The sequence below is a fragment of the Anomaloglossus baeobatrachus genome, chromosome 6, assembly GCF_048569485.1.
Source record: "Anomaloglossus baeobatrachus isolate aAnoBae1 chromosome 6, aAnoBae1.hap1, whole genome shotgun sequence".
NCBI lineage: Eukaryota > Metazoa > Chordata > Amphibia > Anura > Aromobatidae > Anomaloglossus > Anomaloglossus baeobatrachus.
In genome coordinates, this window is record NC_134358.1 from 482,055,094 (window position 1) to 482,072,776 (window position 17,683).

The 17,683-nt window shown below is 43.5% G+C and overlaps 1 protein-coding gene and 1 non-coding gene across 4 annotated transcripts in view; one reads left to right on the plus strand and one right to left on the minus strand.

Moving 5' to 3' along the window:
- The window catches only part of HDAC9 (histone deacetylase 9), a 980,770-nt gene that overhangs the window by 294,169 nt on the left and 668,918 nt on the right, over positions 1–17,683 (plus strand). The gene's annotated exons all lie outside the window — the stretch shown is intronic.
- On the minus strand, positions 2,013–2,139 carry LOC142244809 (U4atac minor spliceosomal RNA). Its single transcript, XR_012724671.1, has one exon. It is a non-coding gene; the product is annotated as a U4atac minor spliceosomal RNA (small nuclear RNA).

Below are 17,683 nucleotides of genomic sequence, written 5' to 3' on the forward strand. Positions count from 1 at the left end.
CAAAGTGCGTTCCTAGCCTTACACTCTCCTCACAGGAGCATCTCAGCTGCATAGAGATGCATGCATCCGACCCGCTCCTGTGTGAGTCTGTGATGGGTGATGCACTGCGAAATACACGCGAGGCAATCACAAGTGTGACACCGGCCTAAGGAGAAAACTTCTGGAATCCACTAATTCCACCCAAAATGGCAAATAAAGGGATAAACAAAAAAAATAGGCCAACACATAAAATAGATTAAAAATAGGCACAAATGAATAGATGAATGTGACAAAGCAAAAGTGAAGGCCCAAATCACTAAAAGCAAAAAAAAAAAAAAAAAGGCGCAAATCCAATAATACACTGAATCTGATCTTTATTGTTCAACTTATACAATGTGAAATCGCAAAAAATAAATGAGCACGGGCTGTTAAGCATATTTTTGCTATTATTTCCAAAACTATGTTGAAAACTTTTTGTGTAACAATTTTTTTTTTATTAAACTAAGACTGGATTCACACATTTTCTTTCTTTTATGTAAACAGTTGGACTGGTTTACATCAGTGTTATGGATCAGATTTTATCTGTTTTTGGTCTGTAAGTTTTTACCATCCAGAAATTTTAATGAGTATGTGTGTGACTGTGTCTGGTACATACTGGAAATACTGACGTGCGAAGCAGACCAAGGTGCAAAATTGAATAACAACCATACATTACCATTGTAATATGTTTGCTACACATGTAAACAATGCAGGAAAATAGTTACCACATGAATGTGCACCAGGGTCGCTCATGGGGCATTTCACACTAAAGCTGGGGTCACACTAAACGACAGCGACAACGACGTCGCTGTTGCGTCACCATTTTCTGTGACGTAGCAGCGACCTTGTAAGTCGCTGTTATGATCGCTGCTTAGCTGTGAAACACAGCAGCCGAAGCAGCGATCATAACGACACGCGTCGCTGTGCTGCAACATGTGCAGAGAGCAGGGAGCCGCACACACTGAGCGCTGGCTCCCTGCACTCCTAGCTACAGTACACATCGGGTTAATTATACGATGTGTACTGCAGCTACATGTGCAGAGAGCAGGGAGCCACGCACACTGCTTAGCGCTGGCTCCTTGCTCTCCTAGCTACAGTACACATCGGGTTAATTACACGATGTGTACTGCAGCTACATGTGCAGGGAGTAGGAGCCGGCGCTGGCAGCGTGAGAGCGGTGGAGGCTGGTAACCAAGGTAAACATCGGGTAACCAAGGTGGTTACCCGATGTTTACCTTGGTTACAGCTTACCGCAGCTGCCAGATGCCGGCTCCTGCTCCCTGCTCACTTCATTTCGTCGCTCTCTCGCTGTCACACACAGCGATCTGTGCGTCACAGCGGGAGAGCGACGACCAAAAAATGAAGCTGGACATTCAGCAATGAGCGGCGACCTCACAGCAGGGGCCAGCTCGTTGCTGGATGTCACACACAGCGACAGCGACGGGACGTCGCTGCAACGTCACAGAAAATGGTGACGTAGCTGCGACGTCGTTGTCATTGTCGCTGTGTGTGACACCACCTTTAGGCTGGAGTCACACTTGGGAGTCTCGCATTACATCACCCATTGCGGCCGCACACTCTACGGACAGGAGCGTCTCAGCTGCATAGAAATACATGCAGCCGACCCGCTCCTGCAGGAGAGTGCGTCAGTGTCAGGAGATGTGATACGAGTCACTCGCAAGTGTGACACTGGCCTTATATTGACACAGGTTATATCTCTATAGCATTCATTGCTGTATAAAAAAAGCTACAAAATTTTTATACCTGCATTTTTGACTAACTTCATTGAAGTTAATGGGTTAAAAACACTCCAGAAACACTGAAAGAATTGACATACTGCAGATTACTGTTTGCACCAAATCCACATAAAAGCATCATGTGCATAACACTCCAGGATTTCCTTCAGGAATCTGCACTCTTAACTGCATACAAAAATATATATCAGGTGCATTTAGCCAAAATCCACAAGTTTAACTTTTGTAATAGAAGACTGGGAGTCCAAAAATTGCACCACTCTGGAGCTTTCACCCCAGGGATGCTTTAGTGTTGTTTGTGGTATCAGCAGTACTAACCTCATTACACATTCATTGGTCAGTAACTCAACCCCAAGACAAGGTCAGTTGGAGACTAACCCTACATGGCCAGGAGGGCCCCATGGACAGGTCTTTTTTCAGTTACGGTGACAAGATTTCCGGTTGCAAATCTTTCCCAGAATGCTGTTTAGCAGCTAATTTGCATGTATTTACATAAACAAGTGGCCTTGAGGACCCAGCATTTTGGTCATTTTACCCTCACTACATTTCCTGATCACGGAGGGCCCTATTCATCACTGTATTGTATCAAGTTTTTCTGTAAATACCTATCATTTAGTAACTTTTTGATTTGCGACAAATTCATTTAATGATTTGCATCTTTTTTCAAGTTGTCTTTTGTTATTTACTTAGTTTTCTGATTTTTGTGTCAATGCAGATTTTCCAGATGTTTTAAACTGATTAACAAAATGCAACTATAACATTTTTTTTTTTTACAAAATTTGGTGCAACTCCACGCCAGTCCACCCCTTTCCGGAAGGACTTTATATACATTTTACAAAAATTTAATTTTTTGCAAATTGTGCAACTTTTTTTAAACTAGAAAGGTACAAAAACAGAGTAAAAAAATTAAAAATAAGACTGTTTTGGGCTTTGCTTAAAATGTATGGATTACATTAATCATTTTGATGACTTTGGAGCAAAAACATCAAAAATCATAAGTTAAAAAAGGAAAGTGAGTTTAAAAGAATACAAATTATTAAAAGAATACTAAAGCCTTGTGCACACGGTGCGTTTTATGATGCAGATTTGGTTCAGATTGTGGCCCAAATCTGTATGTCTATCATCATGCCAGCAAAGTCAATGAGATTTCCGAAGTGCTGTGCACACATTGCTTATATTTTTTACTTGCAGATTTAGTGCAAAAATAATCTGTAGCATGTCATTTTTGCAGCGCTTTTTCCTGCATTTTGGTTGCCCTTTCACATATTGACTTCATTAAAAAATACATGGCACAAAAACACACCAAAATACATGCGTTCTTTGGTGTGTTTTCTTTCAGCCAGAAGGTGAACATTTCATGCAGAAAATTTCTGAAACAAATCTGCAGTGTACGCACGTAGCACAAGTCTATTTTTCTCTTGTTGCAATTTTTGCTGGCTTTTTTTTTTTTTATTTTTTTTTTTACCCCCAAAGAGCTCTATGGCACACATGTTTCATCAATTTTCCAACGATGTGCAATACAGGGTAATAGTGTGGTACTGTGTTAGCCAGAAAAATCATTTGAAATACTATGTCCCAAGAATGACAAAAGTATTTTAGGAGTGATACCTTTATAGGCTAACCAGAAAAATCATATTAGCAAGCTTTCAGCGCACACAGGCTCCTTCTTCAGGCAAATTACAAATGAATTACTGAGACCAAACACAACATTTAAATGAATGTTACAACAGGACATGGGAAAGATGATGCCTCCTAAAAGATAAGCCAAGGAAATCAAATTAAGTTTTTTCTTAGAAGTGATCTGAACAGACCACTTCCGACTCATCTGCATTTCTGAGGTTCTTCTGTTGGAGGTGTGAAGTGTGTCCATGTAGTGAGTCACAAAACCAGGTATTAAATTGAGTCCTTTTGTTAAGGATCCAAACAACCTAATCAGTTTAAATTCCCAAATTTTTCTCTCTCTGTCATCTTTAAAATGACCTTTCAGTATTAGTACTTTTAAATCTGACATGCTGTGTCCCGGTCTGGAGAAATTTTTTCCCACAGGCGTGTCCAGTTAATTTTTTATTGTGTGCCTGTGTAGATTCATCCTTGTTTGTAGTTTTTGTGTAGTTTCCCCAATATATATTCCTCCAGGGCACTTTGTGCACTGTATCAGGTATACCACATTGGAGGATGTACATGAAAAGAGGTCCATGATCTTGTAGTTCTGATTTGTGTTGGCTATGTGGACCGTATTTGTTGGTAAAATGTGGGTACAGGTCTTGCATTTCTTACCATTACAGGGGAATGTGCCCGTCTCTGATGGTGATGAGAGGACACTTCTAACAAGGAGATTCCTTAAGTTAGGGGGCTGTTTGTAGGAGAGAAGTGGTAATTCTGGGAATATTACTTTCAGTCTATGGTCCCTGTGGAATATGGGTTGAAGATCAGCACCAATTTTCCTTAGGATGCTCATGTGGGGATTATATGTCACCACAAGCGGTACCCTATTGTTATCCTCCCTCTGTTTGTAATCCAGGAGGCTGCTTCTTGGGATCCTTGAAGCTCTGTGGATCTGTTCATCTATTACCAGTGAATGGTATCCTTGTTGTAAGAATGTGTTTCTCAGGGATAGCAGATGTAGTTTTCTGTCCTCACTGTCTGAGCAGATCCGGATGTACCTCAGAGCCTGACTGTAGATGATGGATTTTTTTATGTGTCTTGGATGAAAGCTGTTCCATCTCAGATATGCCGGACGTCCTGTAGGTTTATGATAAACTGATGTTTGTATGGTATTGTCTTTGATGTATATGGTTGTATCCAGAAAATGTATTTGGGACTTTGAGAAGTTGAGGGTGAGTTTGATTGTTGGGTGGAATTTGTTGAAGTTGTTGTGGAAGGTGATCAGATCATCTTTAGAGCCTGTCCAGATTATTATCAGATCATCAATGTAGCGGAAGTATGCTAGAGGTTTAATAGCACAAGATTCCAAAAATTCCTCCTCTAGTTTAGCCATAAACAGGTTAGCATATTGTGGTGACATTTTGCTTCCCATAGCGCTGCCCATACACTGTTGGTATATATTATCTCCAAATAGAGAAATAGTTGTGGTGGAGCACAAACCTGATGAATTGCAGAGCTGGTTCCGTGGCCAGATTGTTTTTTTGGAGGAAATATTTGCATGCAGCAATTCCATCTTCGTGTGGGATGTTAGAGTAAAGAGACTCCACATCCATGGTGGCTAATATTGTATCCTCTGGAAGTGGACCCAAGGCTGACAATTTGCAGAGAATGTCTGTGGTATCCTGGATGTAACTAGGTATGCTTCTCACCAGGGGTTTCAGAGTGTTCTCCACCCAGTCTGAGATATTCTCAGTTAATGTCCCAATACCAGAGATGATGGGTCTCCCTGGATTACCTTCTTTATGTATTTTGGGTAACATGTAGAAGGTACCTGTTTGGGGATTGTCTGGTATTAGATCCAGTAGAGAGGATGACATAGAGCCAAACTCATTGATGATATCTGTTAGTTCCTTTGTGTATTTTTTGGTGGGATCCTCCTGGAGCGGAGTGTAGTATTTTTTATCCAAGAGTTGTCTGTGTGCTTCCTGGATGTAGTCTGTCATATTCATAATTCCTCCTTTATCTGCTGGTTTAATAATGATATTTTTGTTAGATTTTAACAATTTTATGGCTTTTCTTTGCTCCGTGTTAATATTGTGTGGTACTTTGCAGTGTTTGTCCAAAATGTCAGATTTGACTTTTTTATGGAAACAGTCTATGTAGTGGTCCAGAGTTTGGTTTTGCCCAGGTTGTAGAGTCCAGTTTGTATGGGAAGCAAAATGTTACCACAATATCCTAACCTGTTTATGGCTAAACTAGAGGAGGAATTTTTGGAATCTTGTGCTATTAAACCTCTAGCATACTTCCGCTACATTGATGATCTGATAATAATCTGGACAGGCTCCAAAGATGATCTGATCACCTTCCACAACAACTTCAACAAATTCCACCCAACAATCAAACTCACACTCAACTTCTCAAAGTCCCAAATACATTTTCTGGATACAACCATAGACATCAAAGACAATACCATACAAACGTCAGTTTATCATAAACCTACAGGACGTCCGGCATATCTGAGATGGAACAAGTTTCATCCATCATCCACATAAATAAATCCATCATCTACAGTCAGGCTCTGAGGTACATCCGGATCTGCTCAGACAGTGAGGACAGAAAACTACATCTGGTATCCCTGAGAAACACATTCTTACAACAAGGATACCATTCACTGGTAATAGATGAACAGATCCACAGAGCTACAAGGATCCCAAGAAGCAGCCTCCTGGATTACAAACAGAGGGAGGATAACAATAGGGTACCGCTTGTGGTGACATATAATCCCCACATGAGCATCCTAAGGAAAATTGGTGCTGATCTTCAACCCATATTCCACAGGGACCATAAACTGAAAGTAATATTCCCAGAATTACCACTTCTCTCCTACAAACAGCCCCCTAACTTAAGGAATCTCCTTGTTAGAAGTGTCCTCTCATCACCATCAGAGACGGGCACATTCCCCTGTAATGGTAAGAAATGCAAGACCTGTACCCACATTTTACCAACAAATACGGTCCACATAGCCAACACAAATCAGAACTACAAGATCATGGACCTCTTTTCATGTACATCCTCCAATGTGATATACCTGATACAGTGCACAAAGTGCCCTGGAGGAATATATATTGGGGAAACTAAACAAAAACTACAAACAAGGATGAATCTACACAGGCACACAATAAAAAATTAACTGGACACGCCTGTGGGAAAAAAATTTTCCAGACCGGGACACAGCATGTCAGATTTAAAAGTACTAATACTGAAAGGTCATTTTAAAGATGACAGAGAGAGAAAAATTTGGGAATTTAAACTGATTAGGTTGTTTGGATCTGTTAGGTTGACCTAACGGTCACAGCTATTGCCAGCGATGTCCGAATGCAGAGAGGGTACCGGTTACCCCCCTCTGCCCTCCCTTTAGCCTTCAATGAAAACAGGCAGACACCGTTATACACGTAAAGGCTAGGAGACATGCGGCTCCGAATAGAAAGACTGTATTATTTTGTTTACATTTCAAAGTTATACAAAGTTGATTAGGGCGTAACTATGCAACATACATATTCATTAATCTACATTCATTAAGGCGTGGATTGCATATTCCCAGCAAGAGAAATTAATATAATGACTTATACTCCAATAACAAGATGTTTTTCAGTCGTCTCTAAGTCAAAACATTCTGCGTCCTTGAGGTTGGTCTCACAGTTTATTACGCAAATAAGTCTGGTTCGGTCTTGCCAGGGAGAATGAATTTCTATTATTTTTCTAAGGCAGTGAAAAAGGTTAACTCTTTCCTCACAATCCCCCCTATTGGCGTGATTGATGGACAGGGGGCCATCGAGAAGCTGTGGACTATAGAGCGAGCAGGCTAGCCTCCAGATACTTTCTGAGCCGCGGGTTTGCTCAGGGAGTGTCGTCTCACATCCGTCACCCAGGACTGCCTGCATGCCTCTCGATAGGAGTCTCATCATGATACGCCAAGGTGATTTCTAGAGGAAAGAGTAGAGAAGAGAAAAAGGCATATTAGTGATTTCATACGGGTGCTGAATAATCATTGCATCTACATTGCTTCAAGCAGCGGGAAAACAAAGCCATTAGCAACTTGAACACTACATAAGCAACTAGTAAACAGAGTAACACTTGGAACACTGATAGTCTGTTGTAACAGCCTCCCCATTGAAACACTTTGTTTATTGGGACTGGTATGGCTAAGTATGGCATGGAAGAGGCTGTCACAAGTGCGTGTGTACATATCCAGCAGTCTGTGATCTCAAGTTTTTCAGCTAACACTTCATGATGGGTCTCAAATGAATTCTGCCGTGGTGTAGAAGGCCCCAAAAAGGGAGTACACATAGAAATACTTATCAGCAGTATTAAGCCTTCTTGCAGTGGCTGGCATGGACCCATGTCGATCTCTCCTCAAGTTTGACGGAGGTTGGAGTGGTCAGCTGGACAGTCAAAGGCCCTTCGAATCGTGGCTCAAGGGTCTTTTTCACGTGCTTCTTTAGGTAGACCCAGTCACCAGGCTTTAGGGAGTGGGTTCCTGGAACAGCATCAGGATCAGGTAGAGAAGAGTAGACCCTTTGGTGGGTTTCAGTTAGTCTCTTCTGCAGGGAAACAACATAAGACGTTAGGCTATCACATTGCAGGTGTAACTCCTGTGGGAAGTAGCATCCTAATCTGGGTGCACTACCAAAGAGTATTTCAAAGGGTGAGAGCCTGTGCTTTCCCTGCGGGGTAGTCCTTATAGAGTAAAGAGCTATGGGGAGACATTCTGTCCATGGTCTACCAGTCTCCTCCACTGCCTTGGCTAGTTTGAGCTTTAGAGTTCCATTTAACCTTTCCACTTTCCCTGATGACTGTGGGTGGTAAGGCGTGTGTAAGGCTGACTGAATGCCTAACAGGGCACAGGTGTTCTGGAAAACTTGTCCAGTGAAATGAGTACCTCGGTCTGACTCTATGACTTCAGGGAGTCCAAACCGAGGCACCAGCTCAGAGGCCAATTTCTTTGCTGTAATTCGGGCTGTGGCTGAACTGACAGGGTAGGCCTCTGGCCATCCTGAGAAGAGGTCTACACAGACAAGTACAAACTCGTAGATGCCATGTTTTGGCAACTGTATATAGTCTATTTGTACTCTTTGAAATGGGGCAAACGTCTTTGGCATGTGTCTTTGCGGGGTTTTAGTTAGCTGGCCTGGATTATGTTGTTGACAGATGTGACAAGCTTTTATTCTCTGGGAGGCGTATTGTCTGAAGCCGGGGGCTATCCAATATGGTTGCATCTGGTTCATGATTGAGTTTGTGCTACCGTGTGTGGGGTAGTGGAGTACTTGGAAAATGGCAGGGAACCAACTGCGTGGCAGGACGGGAAGTCCGTTTAGGCGCCAAATCCCCTCCACCTTTTCTGCCCCCTTGGCCCGCCATCCGGCCTTTTCTTCCTCAGAGGCGTTTTCTTGTGTCTCAAAGAGGTTCTGCATTTCTTCCTCCGTTGTTGACACTGTTTCTGTCTCCTTCAAAAGGGAGTAAGGCTGCTTGTTTTGCTGTTTGATCGGCCAAGCGATTTCCCCCTTGCCTCAGGTGTTTGAGCCTTGGTGTGTGCAGCAACCTTTATGATTGCTAGCTGTTTTGGTATCAAGGCTACTTCCATTAGGTTCTTCACTGAGGCTCCATGCCTGATGGGATTTCCTGTTGCTATGAGGAATCCTCTTGTCTGCCAGATAGTGCCAAAATCGTGCACAATGCCGTGTGCATAGGCTGAGTCCGTGTAGATGTTCGCTGTTCGTTCTTCCAGAAACTCAATTGCCCAGATGAGGGCAAGAAGTTCTGCTTCTTGAGCAGATATGCGTGGAGGTAGCGGTTGTTTGGCTAAGACTGCATATAGAGTCACTACTGCAAATCCGGTGTGGAACTTGCCTGCTTCATCAGCGTATCTGCTACCATCCACAAAAAGTTCAAAGTCTGGATTTGTAAGTGGTGTTGCCTGAATATTGTGCAGGGGCTTTGCCTCATGTTCAATGAGTTCCTGACAATCATGATCAAATGGTGTGCTGGTACGTTTGTCACTCTCTTCTGTCCTCTCTTCTGTCCCCCCTTCTAAACTTGTAAAGATCAGCAGATCAGCAAGGTTTAGACTTGTAACTCGAGCAAATGAGATGTTTGGGGGGTAGCAACAGCGTGCACTGGAGTCTGACTTGTCTTGCCATGGAGAGGTGTTTCAGCTGCACTTGATTGAGAACACCATAGATGTAATGGCTGGTAAGGATTGTGGTCGGGAAATCGAGTGAGATTTCAGATGCTTTCTGCAGTATGTTTGAAACTGCTGTAACAGCACGGACACAGGTTGGTGCTGCTTTTGTGACGTTGTCGAGTTGAGAGGAGTAGTACCCGATTATGTGATGTTTGTCTGTCTTCTGGGTGAGTACTCCTACGGCAAATCCTTGAAGCTCTGCTACGAACAGATTAAAGGTGAGATCATAGTTTGGTAGTGCCAGAGCAGATGCATAAATCACTAGTTCCTTGAGCTTTTGAAAGTTTTGTCAAGCTTCTTCTGTAAGGGAAAAAGGAACATTCTTTGTGCAATCATACAGCGGTTGCATGAGTAGTGACGCATTGGGAATCCACCGTCTGCATTTATCTCTGCTTGCTTTGCATCCTACTTCTGCCAGAAAGGTAAGCATTCCTCTTCACTAGGGAAGCACAGTAGTAAATCATCCACGTACTGGTAGATGTACTGCGAGAGGTAGCGGGAGGGGGGATTGTCTCAGCTGCGGTGGCGTAATTCCAGGCTTGACTGAAACTTTTACTGTGGGCACGGGTAGTGTGCCGAGGTCAGTTTTTGATGTGGACCAGAGTTTTGCAGGAACTTGTAGAAGTATTGGATCCGTGTTTACTTCACGTGTAACATCAGATTCTGGTTGATCTATCATCTGGAGAGTGCACAGGACTTCTTCTGGGATATCTTCTGGAATTTGCAGGATAGCAGATCCATCTTCATTGTAGACAATCTGAGCTTGTAGTCTTGATAGTAGATCTGCTCCCACTAGGGCATCTCCACACAGGGGGGACTCTAAAAATTTATACACGAACATGTGTGGTCCCAGTTTCACCTTCAGTGGATGTGTTATTGGGATTATCTGGGCTTGTCCATCAAATCCGGATACTACAGTAGCTTCAGATGAGATGGATCCTTCAGGCACTAGGTTCCTGGGGTTCAGGAGCGTGAGGCTCCTGAGTCCACCAAAGCTCTTATTTCCTTGTTGCCAATGTGAAGGGGGACATGTATAAATGGACCTCTGGCATCCCTATCCCGTGCTGCCACAAGTCAGGCAGTCTTCTCCTCCTGACTCTCGGGTCGGTTTTGAGTGTCCCTCTTCTTCTTTCTACAGTCTCTGATCACGTCCTCTGACTCCACAATAGTAGCAGGTCGGTGCCTTCTTTCTTGTACCTTCTGGCTGGCCGTCCACTGCTGCTATGACAACTTTCTTGTTGCTCCTTTTCTCCTTTGCGTCGGTTTCTAAGCCACTTGCTTTGTTGACTAGAAGATCTATGTCTTCCATGTTTCTCCATTCTGGGCAGCACGCTTTCAATCTTTCTGCCAGAGGTGCATGTATTCCATCCATAAAGGATCTTACCATCAGGCGACGTATTGCACCCGCTTGTAAGTCCAGCCCTTCATCTGCGAATGACTGCATCAATCTGTAGTAAAATGAGCTGACATTCTCCACAGGACCTTGATGCAATGGTCCCATTGTGCCCTTAGTTCTTTGCTCCTGGGTGCAGAAGAGATTGAGTCTTATCATGAAGTCTTGGCCCGATTCCACATTACGGGTATCGTCCGGAACATGTCCTGTCAGGTGGGCAGTGAGTTTGGCATACAGTTTGGGAGACATTTTAACTCTACACAAACCTTCCATGTCCAACCAAGTGCTTCTGTAGGAGACCTGTATTTGGTTCAGGTAACGTGAAAAACTGACTGGGTTTCTAGTCGGGTCTGGAGCATTTTGCAGGAAAGCCATCTGCTCGGCTGGAGTCCAGGGTATGTAGTCTTCATACGTACGGGGAACTGCATCTCTGGGAGCATCTGGATTTTGTGGATTAACAGGTGGTCTTATCAGGACTCTTCTTTCCACTACAGGATAAAGAGGCACTGGTGCTGTGGCTTGTAGCTTGTGCTGTGGGGCTGCACAGGCTAGGCATGTTTCACTCCAGTCCGGATTTTGTTGGCCACAGTTTGTGCAGGTCCATCCTGGGGATTCTGCTATTTTTGGAGCTGTTCCAGGAGTAGCTGACAGGTACGGAGGGGGCTGCGGATCCTTATTAGCTTGCTTCCCAGCTTCCTCCCATGTGTCTGATTCTTCATGATATATCCAATCTTGATCGTGGGCTGTTTTTGCAATGTCAGAAAGAGTTCTGACCAGTTTAGTCCATGATTTATCTGCTATCACTCCTGCTCTAGTAGCTGTTATTGTGTCCCATTTGTTGGTGTCCAATTGATCCTTCCCCTTCAATCTAAATGTCTTAAAAAAAACTTCCTTGGACTGACTGGCTGTTCTTTTGCCATGATAACACGTAATGAGATGTTGCAGGGTGCATCCAGCTCTTCTGTCTTTTGATATTCCTTGCCCCATTCTTCTTCTTCTATCTTCTTCAGCTTTTAGACCCTTGAACGTCCTTTGGACTAAACCTACCTATCCTGGAGATACTCAGAGACTAACTCCTTTTGTATTCCTACCTAAGGTGAGGTCTAGAACCACCTTTCCTGGAGATACTCAGAGACTAACTCCTTTTGTATTCCTACTGAAAGGTGGTGTCCTAACTTCAGAGGGGGCTGAGAATGTTGAATGGCGCTGGGTTACCCTTCTTGTAACAGAGATACACTCTATATCCGATAGCAATGGCAAACAGGGCTATTCCCACTAACACTAGGGCAGTGAATATCACATCCATTGGACAGAGCAGGTACACTATTCCCTTTCAACACTCACTGATGTATGGGATCTATGACAACCAACAAGGACAACAGCACAGAAGTAAAGCGCAGGAGAGCAGACACGCGACACATGGAGAGACAGAGAAACACAGAGAAACAAACAAGCAAACAACCAAACAAGGCACAGAAAACATCAGCTGGCAAGGCTCTCTCAGAGTTCAGTAGAAACCCGCCAATAACCCAGTATCTACTCACAGTGTACCATTTTGCGCGTTGAGGAGAGGGGAGATCAGATGTGGGGAGCATAAAGAGAAGAATAAGGTTCAACTCTTACCTGGCCAGGTGTTTCTGGTCCCCACGTCTGGTCACCTCCCCCTCGGCTTGACAAGACAGTCCACTGCGTCCTGGGATTAGAAACACGGGTCCCTGCTTTTCGGGCGCCAGATAATGTTAGGTTGACCTAACGGTCACAGCTATTGCCAGCGATGTCCGAATGCAGAGAGGGTACCGGTGACCCCCCTCTGCCCTCCCTTTAGCCTTCAATGAAAACAGGCAGACACCGTTATACACGTAAAGGCTAGGAGACATGCGGCTCCGAATAGAAAGACTGTATTATTTTGTTTACATTTCAAAGTTATACAAAGTTGATTAGGGCGTAACTATGCAACATACATATTCATTAATCTACATTCATTAAGGCGTAGATTGCATATTCCCAGCAAGAGAAATTAATATAATGACTTATACTCCAATAACAAGATGTTTTTCAGTCGTCTCTAAGTCAAAACATTCTGCGTCCTTGAGGTTGGTCTCACAGTTTATTACGCAAATAAGTCTGGTTCGGTCTTGCCAGGGAGAATGAATTTCTATTATTTTTCTAAGGCAGTGAAAAAGGTTAACTCTTTCCTCACAGATCCTTAACTAAAGGACTCAATTTAACACCTGGTTTTGTGACTCACTACATGGACACACTTCACACCTCCAACAGAAGAACCTCAGAAGTGATCTGAACAGACCACTTCCGACTCATCTGCATTTCTAAGAAAAAACTTAATTTGATTTCCTTGGCTTATCTTTTAGGAGGCATGATCTTTCCCATGTCCTGTTGTAACATTCATTTAAATGTTGTGTTTGGTCTCAGTAATTCATTTGTAATTTGCCTGAAGAAGGAGACTGTGTGCTCTGAAAGCTTGCTAATATGATTTTTCTGGTTAGCCTATAAAGGTATCACTCCTAAAATACTTTTGTCATTCTTGGGACATAGTATTTCAATCAATTTTCCAAAAGTGAAAAACGGTTTATTTGTGTTTTTGACCTTTTTTTTGCAACTTGTTAGTGCAAAAAGTCACACCTCTTGCAAAATTGCAACAAAATATCTGGTGTAAGCAAACTTATCATTTTTTCCTTTTAGGCAAAAAATGGACTGGTTTACATCAGTGTCTTGGATCAAATTTGTATCTGTTTTTGGTTTCTATATTAATTTTTACCATTTGTTTTCTGTTTTGTTCATTCCCCACCTCACCCAACTTGTACTGAACAGAGTGAGAGCTCAGCAGCCGGAGAGACACTGAGGAGCTGTCAATCTGCTTTAAAATAACTTGTATCTTCCCTGTTTTCACTTGCATTCAGTTATAGCGGTGGTGCAAGGAGTCGCTACAGTCACTGCTCATTACACCGTAGGCGCACTCTATTCATTTGCCAAGACATTGATTGACAGCCTGCTCTACAAACATGCATTGTCACAGTATAGCGATTGGTGACTGTAATCACTTGCCCTTATGACTGAAAGCGAACGGCTGCATGCTATATGTAACTTCATTTTCTCACTGTAGCCACTATATCTGCAGGTACAGTCAGGGCCAGAAATATTTGGACAGTGACACAAGTTTTGTTATTTTAGCTGTTTACAAAAACATGTTCAGAAATACAATTATATATATAATATGGGCTGAAAGTGCACACTCCCAGCTGCAATATGAGAGTTTTCACATCCAAATCGGAGATAGGGTTTAGGAATCATAGCTCTGTAATGCATAGCCTCCTCTTTTTCAAGGGACCAAAAGTAATCGGACAAGGGACTCTAAGGGCTGCAATTAACTCTGAAGGCGTCTCCCTCGTTAACCTGTAATCAATGAAGTATTTAAAAGGTCTGGGGTTGATTACAGGTGTGTGGTTTTGCATTTGGAAGCTGTTGCTGTGACCAGACAACATGCGGTCTAAGGAACTCTCAATTGAGGTGAAGCAGAACATCCTGAGGCTGAAAAAAAAGAAAAAATCCATCAGAGAGATAGCAGACATGCTTGGAGTAGCAAAATCAACAGTCGGGTACATTCTGAGAAAAAAGGAATTGACTGGTGAGCTTGGGAACTCAAAAAGGCCTGGGCGTCCACGGATGACAACAGTGGTGGATGATCGCCGCATACTTTCTTTGGTGAAGAAGAACCCGTTCACAACATCAACTGAAGTCCAGAACACTCTCAGTGAAGTAGGTGTATCTGTCTCTAAGTCAACAGTAAAGAGAAGACTCCATGAAAGTAAATACAAAGGGTTCACATCTAGATGCAAACCATTCATCAATTCCAAAAATAGACAGGCCAGAGTTAAATTTGCTGAAAAACACCTCATGAAGCCAGCTCAGTTCTGGAAAAGTATTCTATGGACAGATGAGACAAAGATCAACCTGTACCAGAATGATGGGAAGAAAAAAGTTTGGAGAAGAAAGGGAATGGCACCTGATCCAAGGCACATCACATCCTCTGTAAAACATGGTGGAGGCAACGTGATGGCATGGGCATGCATGGCTTTCAATGGCACTGGGTCACTTGTGTTTATTGATGACATAACAGCAGACAAGAGTAGCCAGATGAATTCTGAAGTGTACCGGGATATACTTTCAGCCCAGATTCAGCCAAATGCCGCAAAGTTGATCGGACGGCGCTTCATAGTACAGATGGACAATGACCCCAAGCATACAGCCAAAGCTACCCAGGAGTTCATGAGTGCAAAAAAGTGGAACATTCTGCAATGGCCAAGTCAATCACCAGATCTTAACCCAATTGAGCATGCATTTCACTTGCTGAAATCCAGACTTAAGACGGAAAGACCCACAAACAAGCAAGACCTGAAGGCTGTGGCGGTAAAGGCCTGGCAAAGCATTAAGAAGGAGGAAACCCAGCGTTTGGTGATGTCCATGGGTTCCAGACTTAAGGCAGTGATTGCCTCCAAAGGATTCGCAACAAAATATTGAAAATAAAAATATTTTGTTTGGGTTTGGTTTATTTGTCCAATTACTTTTGACCTCCTAAAATGTGGAGTGTTTGTAAAGAAATGTGTACAATTCCTACAATTTCTATCAGATATTTTTGTTCAAACCTTCAAATTAAACGTTACAATCTGCACTTGAATTATGTTGTAGAGGTTTCATTTCAAATCCAATGTGGTGGCATGCAGAGCCCAACTCGCGAAAATTGTGTCACTGTCCAAATATTTCTGGACCTAACTGTAAATAGCATTTCTGGACCAGCCAATTTTCCTTTAAGGATTATACTCTTAAGACTAGCCTTGATAAAGAACACACTGTAAAAGCTTGTATGATAGCACTTTACAGTAGAGACCGATTTGATATTCCCTAAGCCAGTGGTGGACATAGCATTGTCGCAACCTGTGCAGTTACATAGAGGCCAAAGAGTTAAATGGAATCTGTCAGAAGGTTTTTGCTACTTCATCTGAGAGCAGTATAATGTAGCAAAGAGATTCTGATACTAAGTCTGAACTCACACTAGCATATGGCATCCGATGTGAGAGCCCGGCTCAGGCTTTGCTGCGAGTGTGAACCGAGTGTCATGCGAGTGTGACCCGATCCTGCAATCAGGTCACAGCTGTGAAGCTGAGGACGGGCGCTGCGGAGGAGATGGAGGGGTTAATCCCCCCATCTCCTCCATTGTCAGCCTGTGCAGTCCGATGTTTCTCTCGCACCCATTCACTTGAATGGGTGTGAGTGATACGGTTCTAGCAGAAAATCACAGCATGTTGCCGCTTTTCTCGCATCCAGAAGTCTGAATGTGAGAAAAGCTGACCAACTGCTGTCCCTCATTGACTAACATAGGTCCGAGTGCAATGCGAGATTTTCTCGCATTGCACTCATCCGTTTTTCATGGTCGTGTGAGCGTACCCTACCCACGTTTATCTTAGATCACTTTGTGCAGCCATTCTGACTTTATCTGAGAATTGAGTGTAGCAGATCTCAGAGCTATCCCTTCCCACACCAGGTTCTCAGAGATTGTGCATTGACTGTGAGGTGTGAATCACAGCAGGAGGTATGGCAGACTGGTCTGCAGGAGGCACTGAGTCACCCCAATGTTAATCACAGAGCAATAAACCTTTTAGCATGAATAACCAATAGTTTGGACACAGGTAAAAGAAACACAGATGTTTTTACTTTAAGGGGTGCTTCACACACAGCGAGATCGCTACTGAGATCGCTGCTGAGTCACAGTTTTTGTGACCTCATTAGCGATCTCGCTGTGTGTGACACTGAGCAGCGATCTGGCCCCTGCTGTGAGATCGCTGCTCGTTACACACAGCCCTGGTTCGTTTTTTTATTGTTGCTCTCCCGCTGATAAGCACACATCGCTGTGTGTGACAGCAAGAGAGCAACAATCCTGAATCTGCAGGGAGCAGGAGCCGGCGTCTGACAGCCTGCGGTAAGCTGTAACCAAGGTAAACATCGGGTAACCAAGGTGGTTACCAGATATTTACCTTCGTTACCAGCCTCCGCAGCTCTCACGCTGCCAGTGCCGGCTCCTGCTCCCTGCACACACTAAGCTAAGCGGTGTGCGCTGGTAACTAATGTAAACATCGGGTAACCATACCCGATGTTTACCTTAGTTACCAGTGTCCGCAGCTTCCAGACACCGGCTCCGTGCAAGCGCAGCGTCGCTTGCACGTCGCTGCTGGCTGGGGGCTGGTCACTGGTCGCTGGTGAGATCTGCCTGTTTGACAGCTCACCAGCGACCATGTAGCGATGCAGCAGCGATCCTGACCAGGTCAGATCGCTGGTCGGATCGCTGCTGCATCGCTAAAGTGTGAAGGTACCCTAACTCTTGCAGCATACTGCCCTCAGCTTACAAGGGGGCATACTACTACCTCCAAAACAAGTGAAATTGCACATTATGAAGAACTATTGAACTGTAAAGGATCCATATATTGTTCTTACACAGGAGCCTAATCTGTCTGTGCATGTGTCCCAATGATAAAATGAAAAATAGATTGCGCTGGAGCCGATCATTTTCCAATAACTGTAACGTAGGACTTCGTTTACATTTTTCTCTATTTTCACTGCATAATTTGCCGCTATCATTGATGTGCATGCAAAGGTTATTCT